General features: G+C 40.2%; 1 pseudogene; it reads right to left on the bottom strand.

Moving 5' to 3' along the window:
* The window catches only part of LOC112551076, an 81,349-nt pseudogene extending 78,659 nt beyond the window's left edge, over window positions 1-2,690 (bottom strand).
* Window positions 2,691-14,340: the final 11,650 nt, after the last annotated feature.

The raw sequence follows: 14,340 nt of genomic DNA, 5'->3' as shown, positions 1-14,340 counted from the left end.
GAAACAGGACATTATCTAAGTGTGTGTGCGTGTGTGTATGAATGTGCTTGCATAAGTGTGTGCATGTAAAACACATACAAAAAAATATGATGAGTTAATTAGGGAAGAAAGACCTTCATGATTCAAAACACTAGGCCCCTGCCAGGCATGCAGGTAAAGGCACAAAGGGATCTGATGTGTAATCCACACAATCGCAGCTCCTGCCATGCCACATTTGCATGGCAAGAGGTGTGACTATAGCATCAAGTATTAAATCCTATTATACCTTACTGCAAGGGGAACTTATTCTGCACTGGCAAATAGCAAGCTGCAGTGGCTGGAGAGTCCTGTCAATTGATCAGGGCTAGCAGCTCTGGGGGTACACCATGCACTCCTGTGGCTGGGAGCTCGGAGCTGATGGACTCCCAGCCATGGGGCACATCTGGCCACACATTCAATTAATGGCATGATAGGAAATGATCAAAGTTATTACACATTTTTTGTGGAATAGCTTTGTGGGTTATTCCTTGTTTTATAACACCTTATTTCCTTTAACATGTGCCTAGGTTTCAACTTATAATTAACCAGTTAATAACATCTTGTCTTAAGTGTAACGTGTAGCGGGGTCCTAGGGGATAGAGTTTAGGAAGAAACTTCCTTTATAAACAAGATTTTTCTCAGTTGCTTATTACAGGGTTTTCAGTAGGTCTTTCTAAAATATTTGGTACTGGACATTCCTTTTCTGAGGATACAAGACTAGATCAGTAATTGATAGTCTGATCTGTTTGGTCTGATCTGGTTCCTAAGTTCTTATCAGTGGATAGCCATGGACCTTCCTTACTAGTAATTCAGGTAGGTACCCCCATATTTGATTGGGTACTTACTTTCTAACCCACCCTATCACTCATACATGCTGTATCTGCATATCTTACAGAAAGTCCCCATTATTCTCATTCATCATATTTAATTATTCTGATTAACCTTGCCTGAACACCTCCGCACAAAAAATTTATAACAACATAGCACTAACAGGCAATTTTATAATAAAATAAGTGGCTTTTAATTCTTAAATTTAATTTTATAGGACTATCAATCAAAGCAATGCTCATATCCACAGGCTACCAGAATTTTATGAGAGCTGAGAATCTTACCTTTTAAATATAAGGAATTAGTTCTATTATTGTTCTCCCACAGAATTATTCTGTGCATCATTTCTTTGGAGTCCATAATCCTTGTAGCATTATTTATATCTACAGTAAACCTTTTTGAACCACTAATGTAGTCTCCAAAAACATAAGTGCCTTAAACATGAATTTCGGGCAGCCAGAGTTTCTGGTATTTTGCAAACTATAGCATAGTTATTATTCAGTGGTAAATTTAAAAAGTAATTCAATTAAAATGTGAGATTATTGGAAGTTCCTTGAGGCACTGTCCATGTCTTTTTTACATGCTGGTAAGAGATACAGTACAATGAAGCTTTGAATATCTTTTGGGATCTATAGGTATTACCATAATAATTAGAATAATGCCATTGTAATAGAATAAAAGTACCCAGTTCAATTGATAATATGTTATATACTTATTTCCCAGAATCCATCTCTCCTTTTTTGCTTCCAATGTTGAAAATGGTCTGGATACCATATATATGGCCAATTAAGCTCCAGGTAACCAAGCTACAATGCTAAGTCCCTTCTGTTCTTTGGAGGGGGCATTGCTTGTGCATCAATATACTTTGCTAACTCTGAACTTCTGAACTCAAGCTTTACCCCCTGACAAAACTCACTTAGCATGTGTTGACCAAATCTCAGTGCAAGGGGTAATCTGATAGTTCAAGATTATTCAAATTTTCAGATAACTCCATTTGACTTCATCTCTGGTCTCAGGATTTCATTGCATCTTGTACTATACCCTTGCATAAATACATTGTAAAAAATGTATAGTGTGACTGCATCCAGTTGTAAAAATATTTTAATAAAAATACTAGATAAAGCTCTTCCTCACTCTGTAGAATATGTGATTTAATGCCAAAAATAGTTTACCCAGAATGGGCAAAAATGGAGTCATTTTTGTTTTTTCAATTGGCAAGTTTTCTTTCGCAACCTCCCCTTCCCACTTACATTCTGAATGAACAGTTAACTCTTAATATTCGTGATAATATCAAGTCAACATTTTAACCTTTCCAAAGTTTATCAAAGAATTTGAGGGGGAAACAAATCTCAGCATCTCTCAGCAGGACATATTTCAGTACAACTGATTCACAACAAAAAGGATGCCTAGTTTAGTCATAGTTACTATAAATGTACGATGATGTTGTCCTTCGTATGCTAATACCCCATATTCCTGTTTAGAGAGATACTCTTGTTCACTCAAGAAATCTTCAGGGATGTTTGTGCAATAGATCCTGACCCCAATTTCAGATGGAAATCAACTCTTATGGAATCCTGTGTGATATCCAGTTGACTATTTCTGTCTATAGGGAAGACTGTAAATTACATAGCCCTCCCCACCTTGAAATGCTAGTGACAGTGGTGTTTACAAGGTCATTCAGGAGTTGTAGTCCTTTAGCAGTTCATTTTTCCTGTATATCAGCCCAACCATGGTACCTCTAAATCATGCATTATGGAGTCATCTTGTACCAATGTATCATAAGCCATGACAAATCTTATCTCATCTTTCTCTTCCTCTTCATGTCCACCATTAACAGGAATCATTCTAACATCAGGTGGAACCAGCTGTAGGTAAAGCCTGTGTTGGGAAGTGCCAACTCAAGATATCTTAGTTTCTTATACCTGTCTAATCTAATACCTTACACCAGTACAAATGAGCATGAACATGCTCACTCTCTCTCTAACATTCATCCATTTTTAGCCTCCTTGGAAGTTTAAGAACTTTTCTTTAAATCTATTGGGGTTAGGATTCCTGGGTATAGGCTGTGCAGAGCTATCAATAAGTTACAGGTGTCTGAAGATTATATTGCCTGTTATTTCCTTACAGGCTTACTTAGTCATACCTCTGACAACTAAATTATCAACAGCTAGTTGAGTTCATAGATCCTTGGAGAAGCAGTAAAACCCCCAGCTATGCAGTCTGTCCATTAACTACACTTGATATCTCCTTTGAGTACAAGAGGTGTGTAGTACTTAAAACACCCTAAGGACATGTGCCGGAGTAACAATCTATCCAGAAAAGATAGTGTATGCACAAATATGTGCTCTGTTCCTCTGGAGTGCACAAAAAGCCACTTGAGATTACATATATTTTTAGAAACACCAGGAGTAGTACACAAATGGTCAGAGATATGGGAATTTTTGTAAGTTTGCTTTAAGAAGAGAGGATAATAATGCCCAGTCTCTGCCAGCTGTCCACTAGGACAAGTGAGTTCATAAACAAAAAGTTCATAATCTAAGTTTAATAGATTTTACTTCCTCAGGCAAGGCAGTGCCTATGAAAGTGTTTAAAATGGTCTTTTTCTCAGTGTAATCAATAAAGCTTTCACAGAAAGATTGGTTCAGTTCCAAAGACTTCTTTAGCAGTTTGCACAAGATTCTCGAATACCAAATAAGTCTTTTATCACTGTTTCTATTTTATAACCCTCTCCCTTTGCTAAAAGACAGCCCCCACCCACAAGCAGCACTGTAGCTGAAAGGTGAAGGACCTTATTTAAACATCAGAAACTAAGAACGTTCTGAATTAAGGTTACTAATCCATCTTGACATGGTGTATAATTAAGATGTATTGACAAGAGAAGTAGACATTATATTTCATAATAAATTTTATGATAGCCATCATTTTCATCGTTTAATGTTTTGTACAAAGAGTACTTTGCCACTACATATTGATAATGGATTGTATGCTCAATGTATGATACCCACTCCTCACTGAATTTTTCAAAGGGGTGCATATGAACTGGTTTCTTACTACTATGATGGTAAACTTTGTTAACCTCATTTTTTTTGCTATTGTGGTTTTGTGTTTAGCACAGCATCCATGTTTCTGCAAGCATTTGTTAAAATACACATTGTTTTAATAAGATACATTTTATGCACGTATAGTAAGACAGAATAATACGGCAATGAGATGCATACAGTGGGCTTCAGCCACCTGTTCTGGCTCTGAACATTCTTTCAAAATAAGAGGATGTCTTTTGGTCTTGGAAGCCACACCTGTCTCTGTACATAATAAAACAAATCGTGTCTACTCCACGCTACAGCAAAAGACCTCAAGTTAAACAAGATCAATCTTATCCTCTTGGTGCATGTGTTTTTCCATTAAGTTACAAATAATGCAGCTCTTGCATGGGAAAGAACATACTCTTTTTGTGCCAGGAACTCCCGAAATCAGACACCTAGCCTATGAAGCCTCTAACTTCACAGGTCTCATTTTGCTCTTCACTGTCAAAGTGGCACTGACCCACCTAGTAAGGCCTTTTCTCATAAACCTTAATTAGTCCTCTACTTAACAGATTTACTAAGGTCTTTGACAGATTTTTATTAAAACCAAAGCAAAGGAAAGTGTTTCCAGAAAGCTATAGGTGCTACTCTGGGATCAGAAAACTTACCTATAGTACCTGCAACCAAGTATCAATCCCCTCCTCAGTCCTAGATGTTTCAGCCTCCAAATCCTAAAATTCATCTGAACTACAAGAATCAACATGCTTTGAGGGCTCAGTTGAATTATATATAGAAGTGTGTCAGCCTTGGACCTGTCCTCATCTTGAAAGTGCTATCATCCCCTCTTACAGGAGAGGGAGGAAGACGAGGACATGTGTTTAAGAAAACAAATTAGTGTTTTGCATAATGCAAATTCTGATTGATTAAATATTTGTAGGGCAGGCCCATTTTTCTTCTTTTCTTTTTATTTTTCTGTTTTCATTTCTTTGTTATGTAATTTTATATTTTACCCTTATAAGTGCACAGATTTTAAAAATTAAAAAAGACAATTAAAATTATAAATATAACTCGTGCACACAAAAGCTCATGCTTTCTCTATGTATTTTATTTGGATAGTCTTATAATGTGCATATCTATCCTGCCTTTTAATTCTTGTAACATGTAATGCACAAAAATCTAATTTTTCATTGACTTTTTTTTCAATGACACCACTGAATTTAAATGTTGTAATCCAGGGAAACTCACTTTACTTTAGAAAAGGTTTACCTGATTTATATCGTAATGACTGAGGGGCTGACTAAACCCATAGGATTTGCTTATAGAATGAACCTTTAGATTCATATCTCATTCCTTTCATATGATGGGAGACTCATGCCTCATTTTCAGTATTTCCTCAGAAATACCTTCAAGAACTGTGTAGTGAAAAGATTGAATCATCTAGGATTATAGCCACAGGGCAGTGTTCTGTTACCAATTTTGTGAAAGTTTTATTTAAAAGAAAAAAAAAAAGCAAAAAAGAAAAAGAAAGAGCATTACCTTTGCACAACTCATCTGAGCTTATCCAAAGGAAAATTAAGTTTCAAGTCTACAAAACAGGGGCGAGCAATTCTTTCAGCTGTAGGGCCACTTAACCAATGTGGGTAAAGTGCTGAGGGCTGCACACATCAAAACTTTCAGAATATACAATGTTAACAAATTACACATAAAAAATCATACATTAAAAGATTAAACATCTACTATAATCTTTTTTTTATTTAAAAAAACATATATTTTGTCCTGATTTCTGTTTTTTTGAAATAGTGCATATTGAGACAATTTCATAATAGCTCAAAATAAAATATTTTACATTGTGTGTGTGTGTGGGGAGGGGAGTAGCGATATGGCGGGGGTAAGGGGTTGTGTGGGTGTGTGTGTGGTGGGGTGTGAAGTATGTAGGGTGGGGGATGACCCATGCGCTAGGTCCTAGGAGCTGTACAGGGTGCAGGAAGGAAGGGGCAGAGGGTTTGTGCAGCAGAGCTTGACTGGGTGGTGCAGGTACATTCTGCCCTCGCCCTGCATCCAGCCTGCAGCTTCCCCCACAGCACTCTGCATGGGACCAAGCCCCACCTGCTCTAGTCTGGGGCAACCCATGCCACACTTCCACCTGAATCCACCCTGGCCCTGTCTAGTGTGCACAGCTTCCTGGCAGGGCTGCCTTCCACCCACTCAGCTGCTTGCAGGTTCCTGCTCATTACACTGGGCAGGCAAAGTGGGTGGAAGGCGACTGGAAGCTTACCCCACCACCTGCCACTGCTTTTCTGCCCTACGGGTTGCTTGGAAAAGCACAGCAGGGACAAGAGGAAGAGGAGCTGCTGGAGGCAGGGGAAGCTGAGCAGTACCTGGGCAGCTGCAGCAGCAGTGGGAGCAGCCCTGTGGGGAAGCTGTGCATGCTGGTCAGGGCCAGGACTGTCCAACAGGTGCAAGCGGGTGCACAGTGCGGGTTGCCCCAAGCAGGAGTGGGCAGGCTTTGGCCCCATGCAGAGCACTGCAGGGGCAGCTGGATACAAGTCAATTGGTGGGTGCCTGCCTGCAGGCCATATCCAACCAGCTGGCAGGCTGGATCTGGCCCAGGGACCATATTTTGCCCACACCTGCTATAAAACTATAATCAGGCCATGTATAATCTACAACAGTCAAATCTTGAATCTCTAGCTAGCAACACGACACTACAAGATCATTTTGAAAGGAAGATTTTACAGAAAATATTTGCTGCACAGTATGATCCTATAACACAAGAATGATACATAAGAACCAATAATGAATTACATCAATGGTGCAGAAACTCAAACCTGACCCAGGAATTCCAAGCACAATGACTGCAGAGGCTGGGCCATGTCAAAAGAATGGAAGCAATCCAGACATTAAAAATGTACTCCTCGGGCTACAGAAGGAAAAAAGGCCACCTGGACAACCAAAATGAAGATGGCTAGATGATATAGTATCAGATCTACAGAAAGTAAATGTGGATGACTGGAGGATGAAGATGTACAACAGATGGGAATGCTTGAAGAGAGTGGAGACAGCCAAGGGCCTCTAGTGCTAAATTATTATTCTTATTAGCATGAATCATCCACCAATGCATAGGAAATCTTCCTTCTGAAGGCAGTCCAGGGTAGGAAAGCACTGATAGTGCCACTAAACTGCCAGTGCCACACATCCAGCCCTCTGACTACTACTCCATGCTGCTCATCCGTATGGGCACCAATGATACAGGGGAGACCCTGAGCAGATCAAACATGGCTACAGGGCTCTAGGTGTAAGGGTGAAGGGGACAAAGCCTCAGGTGATGCGCTCTTTGATCCTTCTGGTCAAGGGAAAAGGCCCAGGCAGGAACAGGTGCATCCTGCAGATCAATGCTTGGCTGCATAAGTGGTGTCACTAGCAGGGATTTGGCTTCTTTGATCATGGGATGATATTCCAAGAAGGACTGCTAGGAAGAGATGGAAAACATGTGACAAAGAGAAGGAGGAGCATATTCACAGACAGGCTCACTATCCTAATAAGGAAGGCTTTAAATTAGGGTTGCCAGGGGATGGAGGCCAAAGCCTTGAGGTAAGTGGGGAAGTAGGTGACCTAGAAGAAGAGAGAGCAGGAGGGGGCAATAGGGGATAGGTTCTCATTCTTCTTGAGAAATCTGGGCAATCAACTAGTTACCTTAGGTATCTGTACACAAATGCATAGAGCCTGGGAAAGAAGCAGGAAGAACTGGAAGCCCTTGTACAGTCATGAAACTGTGATGCAATTGGAATAATAGAGACTTTGTGGTATAGCTTGCATGACTGAAGCACTACTATGGATGGTTATAAACTGTTCAGGAAGGACAGGCAGGGGAGAAGAGGAGGAGGAGTTGCAATTTAGATAAGAGACATACTATTGCTCAGATCTCTAGTACAAAACTGGAGATAGGCCTGTTGAAAGTCTCTGGGCCACAGGAGAGAGCAACAAGGGTGATGTCATGGTGAGGGTCTGCTGTAGATCACCAGACCAGGAGGAAGTGGCGGATGAGGCTTTTTTCTAATAGCTAGTGGAAGTTTCCCAATCACAGGCCCTGGTTCTCACGGGGGACTTTAAATTACCCTGACATTTGCTGTGAGGTCAATAAAGCAGTGCACAAGCAATCCAGTAAGCTTTTGGAGTGTTTTGGGGACAATTTCCTGGTGCAAATGCTAGAGAGGTCAACTAGGGGCCATGCTCTTCTTGAATCCCTGCTCACAAACATGGAAGAATTGGTGGGGGATGTACTAATAGATGTCAACTTGGGCAGCAGTAACTATGAGATGACTCGGTTCAGGATCCTGAGGAAAGGATGGATGGAGATGGCAACTTGGGCAGCAGAGTAAGGACCCTGGATGTCAGAAAATCAGACAAACTTGCTCAGGGAACTCATAAACAGTATGCCCTGGGAAGCCAGTCTGAGGGGAGGAGACCAGGAGAGCTGGATGTACTTTAAAGTATGATTCTAAACAAGTGCTGTGGAATAAAAATTAAGCTAGAGGATTTAGGATGTACATAACTTGTAGTCCACATAGAGTATAAATGATCCATGAGTTTGGGAGACAATACAGAAGCTTGCTGTGGTTTGAGGGATGAAGGGCAGCATGTTCTTCCCCTTCCCTTCCCACCTTCCAGATGAAAGATTTAAAGGAAGATCTGAAAAGGAATTTGATAAGGATGACCTGCCCCATAAGAGGGATCTACAGTATAGAAGTACTATCTGGCTTTGAAAGAAAAAGTTTCCCTGTGTAAGGCATTTAAACTTTTGGTATTATTACCAAGAAGCAAGAGTTTCTTAGGGTGATAATTCTTATTGGACCAACTACATAGTTGGTCCAGTAAGGTATCACCCTCAGAACTTTTTGCCTTCTACATCATTTCTAGACCATCACGGCTACAACATCACTCTTACACTACATTATTATAATAATTTATTTGCAGCAAAGCCTCAGTCATGGAAAAGAAACCCAGTGTATTAGGCCCTGTTTAAAAACATAACAGAACAGCTACTTTTTTATTTCCCTGTACCCTTCCCTGCCCACAGGAATCAGACTGATATACCATGATGAGGACTAGTTTGTTCCTGCCCATGAAACCCATGCCCATTGCTGGGGCTGGCAGGAAGTGGACCATGGCTCTGCCCCTGGACCCAGCCCCATGCTGTCACCACCCCGTGACCCCACCCCATGAATCCCACCTTTCCCATCCATCCCACTCCCAAACACTGCTCCTTATCCACCCACAGCCCCATCCCACATAGGGCATTTTGGCGAGTTGTTGTGCAGGGTGGGGGGTGCAGACCTGACTTGCAACAGCTCAGCAAAACTCCCTGAACATTGCCCATAGACCCAAATAATTGTCGACCCCTGGATTAAATGCACTAAAAACACCAATGTTAGACTGCATGTTCGAGCAGAATAATATGTGCTAAGTGCTAGTACGGCAGAATGGGACACTTAGAAGCAATTTTCTCTCTATAAACAATATGCCAACAAGTATATACTGTACAGGCAGTTAATACTGAAGATTAAGTGATTTACCCTTTTGTATCCCTGGTTCTTGTGCTTCACCACTGATCCATTACTATATTATTAACACAAGCAATTTTCCCACTTCCTAGTAAAAAGACAAGTGACCTGCAGGGGTAGTTTTGAATGGATCATAAGAATTGCTTCAGAAATCCATTTAAGAATTCAAGATAATAGGTGTTTCACATTTTTTTGTTAACAAAACCTTTGAGCTCTACCCTCAAGCTTCAGTTTCTTCCTTTAAGTTTGATGCAAATATAGACATTATTACACTCACTGTTAACAGGATACTTTCTACATCAGTTACTTTAGTGCAGTGTGACATAGTGAATAGAATGCAGAAAGAGTCTTTTCCATCTCCTGAAGCAATGCTACTCTACATTTGTGTAACAACAGTACAAAATAATATCCTTGAGCTGCTAAATTGCTGTAGAGAACACACAGCTTGCCAATGTACATCAGATATCCCATTAATGGGGTACAGTTTTGCAAATACTTGATATAACTGAACAATGAATAGCTAAGCACTCCCCTCACTTAAGACAACATAGTAGTATATACAACTCATCTTTTTTTTCTAAGCATCATTTTTAATATTTGCAAGTGTTGCCCTCTGAATGGAAGGGAGGATTGAGAGGAACAAGCTAGACCCCTGCTCCCCATCCTTCCCCCCACTGTCTGCCCCATACTTCTTGTCACCCTGGTGCCTGCACCTGCTTTCCTAGTGTGTGTTCCCCACCATCTTCTTCCTCCTGGTGTCTGCCCCCTAATAGCCACTCACCCCCTCCTGGTGCCTGACCCCCTTCCCTTCTAGCCACTCACCTCCCCCCCCATTTGCCCACCCTCCCACCCATGTGGCAGCTTTGGCTCCACTCCATTCTGAGGCACATAGCAGCAGGAGCTACTACCCTGGATCCAGCTTTAGTCCCAGTCAGGCAGCAGTGATAGCAGCTCTGGTCCAAGCCAGGTCAGGGCCTAGAGCTGGACCTGCTACCCTGCTGCTGTTCAGTCTCCCTTGTGCCCCTTGTCCCTCACACTGCATGGTCTTCCTTGCATGCCCCTTCACCCCCCACACTGTATGAACCCTCCAGTTCAACCCTGGACTGGATCAGAGAGCTGCTCTGGCCCTAGCCCAAGACCTAAGGCCATAGCATCTGTTTGCCTTGGGGCCAATATTTGCCCCTCACTCCACCTGTGTTGACTGCGGGAGAAAAGAAAGCCTTATCTCAGGCTGGACTAAATCTGAGTAGGTCCTTTTCTAGCAGGAAGCACTTGCTAGGCTTGATTTTCCCCAGGCTCTTTTGGATTTGTCTTAACCATCCAGCATTTTGCCCAATAAACAGGAAAAGCTGCCAGTCATGCTGCAGGGCTTAGTTATTTCCTAATCTCCTCTTCTTTAATTCCCTCATTTTTTCTTTACAGCTAGCTTTTCTACCCTAATTTGCTCTCATCATTTCCTGAGCAATGCTGTGGCATTCACAATAAACTTCCAATGGTACACTTTGAACAACATCTTCCTATTTAAACTCTCCTTGGATAGAACACAGTGCTGTGTTCAACAGGTTAGGAGTGCTTCTAACTTAAGAACTTTAGAATACTCTCCTTAAACAATCCTTAGCACTGTAATGTATTCTTGTTTTTCCCTGGGTCCATGCAACCTAATAAAGTGAGCAAACAAGCAAACAAAAAACCCAAACAAAACTGGAAAATGCTGACCAAGCAGTAGTTCAACAAAAATGATATGGCAAATATATAGCAGCCAATAAACCGACTTAGAACCAACCATCAGATGTACCATTTATACAACTGCAAATCATCTTTAAGGTACCTTCTAATTTATACAATGAATGAGGCAATGTTCATGTGGCAAAAGCAAAACAAACAAAATATGTAGTCACATATTTCAAAAAGTGACTGAGAGCACCACACAGCCAAACTTCTTTCTCCCATTTCCAAACTTTTAGCAAAATTAAAAGCTGTTTGCATTTTATCAGGGTAATTTTATTAGCTGAAAAGAAAAGAAAACAAAACAAAACCCCAAAGCAATAAACACAAAGGTTATCACATGAAAACATATTGAGATCCAATCTGGGTCACCCATAGTGCTTGGAGCTTTGGATTCCCAACACACATCTCTACCACATCAGTAAAAGTTGTAACTTCTAGCTGCAGTACACTATTAAACTCTACAGCAACAGAGGGATAAGACTTGTTCTTTGCCGTGGGTCTTACAGCTATTTGCTAACAGAATAGAAATGCAGAAACTCAAAATGTCTCATTTAGCTAATAGAGAAAAGTATCCTATACAGGTTATCCATACTCCCTTCCATCCTACATGCCCTTCTCTTCTACCACCCATTACCACTCCCAGCTTCTGCTCTGATCCCTTCTGCTATTGTCCACCTCCCCCACTTCCCAGGTCCTGGTTCATTAATGTCTGGTCCTAGCCAATTCCTCTTCCAGCCTTGCCTGCTCCTTCCTTTCCCACTGCACCTATGTACCCCCCAGCAGCATCCTCTAGTCTGCTCCTAATCTACTTCCCCCTCTACTCCCCCTCCCGTGATTTAACTTTCTCCCCCCTGCTTTTATTTCCCCCCTCTCCCCCCCTCTCTCACCTTCTTGCATTCAAGTCAGGGGACATCAGAGGATCCTTGCTATCTCTGGGGAGGAACAAATCACAGGAAAAGTCCAGCTTTGACCCTGATATCAAATTCCAACAAAATTCTATCAAGTACATGTGAACTAAAAGTTTTAAGTTGTATATAACTGGATCAAATTTAGTCATACAGAAACTGAAATAGCAAGAAGCTCAACCTCAAGGTGATCCCCAAGGCAGAGGCACTAAAGCATTCCAATTATATTTCTGTAAAATTTATCAAAATTAGAGAATTAAAATTATTACTCTAGGAAATACCTTACATGAAAAATTTTAGGCAAGGAAAAAACATCCCAAATATTTCCAGTTGTACAAAGCTAAAAAAAGGAAATGTAAAAACCGTACCCCAACAGAGATCCATGTTGAACCATACCCCAACAGAGAAGCTTAAATAAAACAATGAGTGTTTTTACGCAAACTTGAGTTCATAAGGTTAGATATCTAAAGGGAGTTACCAATCTAACTTTAGGCTCACAGACCTGAGGAGATCAGACAAAAATTTGATATATTTGGTAGAGTTTAGGGGGAGTTAGGAGAGGATTATTTTAAATTTAAAACTTTTTATAAATTCTGTTTGGAATATTATGAAACATCTGTAGTCTGATCTGATGAAGACACTGATTTCTACTTTTGCATTTTATAAGCACATACCAGAATTAGATAGATGCTTTACCTTTATGTTCATGTGATCACACTCACAAGAATGTTATGGATTAAAAATACCCATGCTTACAAGTTTACCTGATACCCTTTGGTTCGTAGAAAAGATAATGGATTCTGAAACAAGTAATCCAGAAGAACACTATGTCACAAATCTGTCAGATTCAGCATGAAGCAATCAGAGGGTAATTCATGCATAACTCTTCATTACTCAGTTTTTTTTTTTTATTTTAAGTAAATGAAACATACATGTTTGCATGAATCTACCTGAAAGTAATAATGTCATTCAAATACATCAAATGTTCTACAGGACTATGTACATTGATATAAAAGATCTGTATTTATTTCCAGAGGTAAAAAACTGAATCTCAAAACTTGAAAAGCTTATTAGTAAAGCATTAGTAGTGGTGATCTGAACATATATAGCATGTACGTTAATGTGATTTAGTTTTTTGCATCTAAATTTAATGTGCCTTAATATGGTGCCTTAAGCAAAGTCACATTAAGTTTAGGTGCACATAAATACAAATGTAGACATGCCCACTATATATTTTAAAGTAGTGATTTATTTTGATATTTTTTCAGATTAATTTTGCAACTACATCAGAAAACCACACTTTATTAGGAGGACAACAACAACCACCACCAAAAAGAAACATTGACTTTGTTTTATTTAACTAAAACAACAAAGTTATATATTTTGGATATGTTTCTTCAGCAACAAACATGTTATTTTAACAAAACAAATATATGTATTTTTGAGTTTTTAACTATTTTGGTTATAAATGTAAAATGCGTTTTCAACAAAAATTAAGTGGATTATTTCAGCCAGGTCAACAAGAGAAACTTAAAATACTGGGTTATGCAGCAAACTCAGTCTTCACTCTCCTATGCCTGTTTATTCATGGACTGGAAAAGAAAGACAAGTTTTCCTGCTTTTTCAGGTCCCAAGCTTATTTAGTATTACTCACTGCACTCAGTACTACTTTAGAAGTGATACTGAAAAAGGAAGATGATGATGCTTTATGTGTAAGCAAGGCATTTTAGTTGTTTTCTGAAGTCTTAAATCATAAGAGTAATACACAATAAAGACATATCTCCCAAAGGAACCAAAGACATGCACAAGAGGGACTCCAATCCACCAACAGTTAGTACTGACCTAGTGAAGGGGCATTTGCGGGGGCTGTGTGTTTAAGTCAGCAGGCCCTCATGATCTTCATCCAAGGGTGCTGAAGGAATTGGCAACTGTCATAGCAGAACCACTGGCACAATTGTTTGAGCACTTATGGCACTCAGGAGAGATCCCAGAGGACTGGAAAAGGGCCAATGTGGTCCCTATTTTCAAGAAGGGGAGAAAGGATGATCCAGATAACTAGGCCAGTTAGCCTCACCTCTCTCCTTCGGAATACCTTTGAAAAAATTATTGAGGATCACATTTGTGGGAGTCCAGTAGGAAAAATAATGCTGAAGGGCAACCAGTATAATTTCATAGCAGGTAGATCCTGTCCAACTAACCTTGTTTCTCTTTACAACCAGGTCACAAATTGCTTAGATGCAGGAGTTAAGGTAGATGTCATCTCTTTGGATTTTAAAA

This window comes from Alligator sinensis, unplaced genomic scaffold (assembly GCF_000455745.1).
Source record: "Alligator sinensis unplaced genomic scaffold, ASM45574v1 scaffold751_1, whole genome shotgun sequence".
NCBI lineage: Eukaryota > Metazoa > Chordata > Crocodylia > Alligatoridae > Alligator > Alligator sinensis.
The sequence above is the reverse complement of the archived record's forward strand: the minus strand, read 5'-3'. Positions and strand labels throughout refer to the sequence as shown.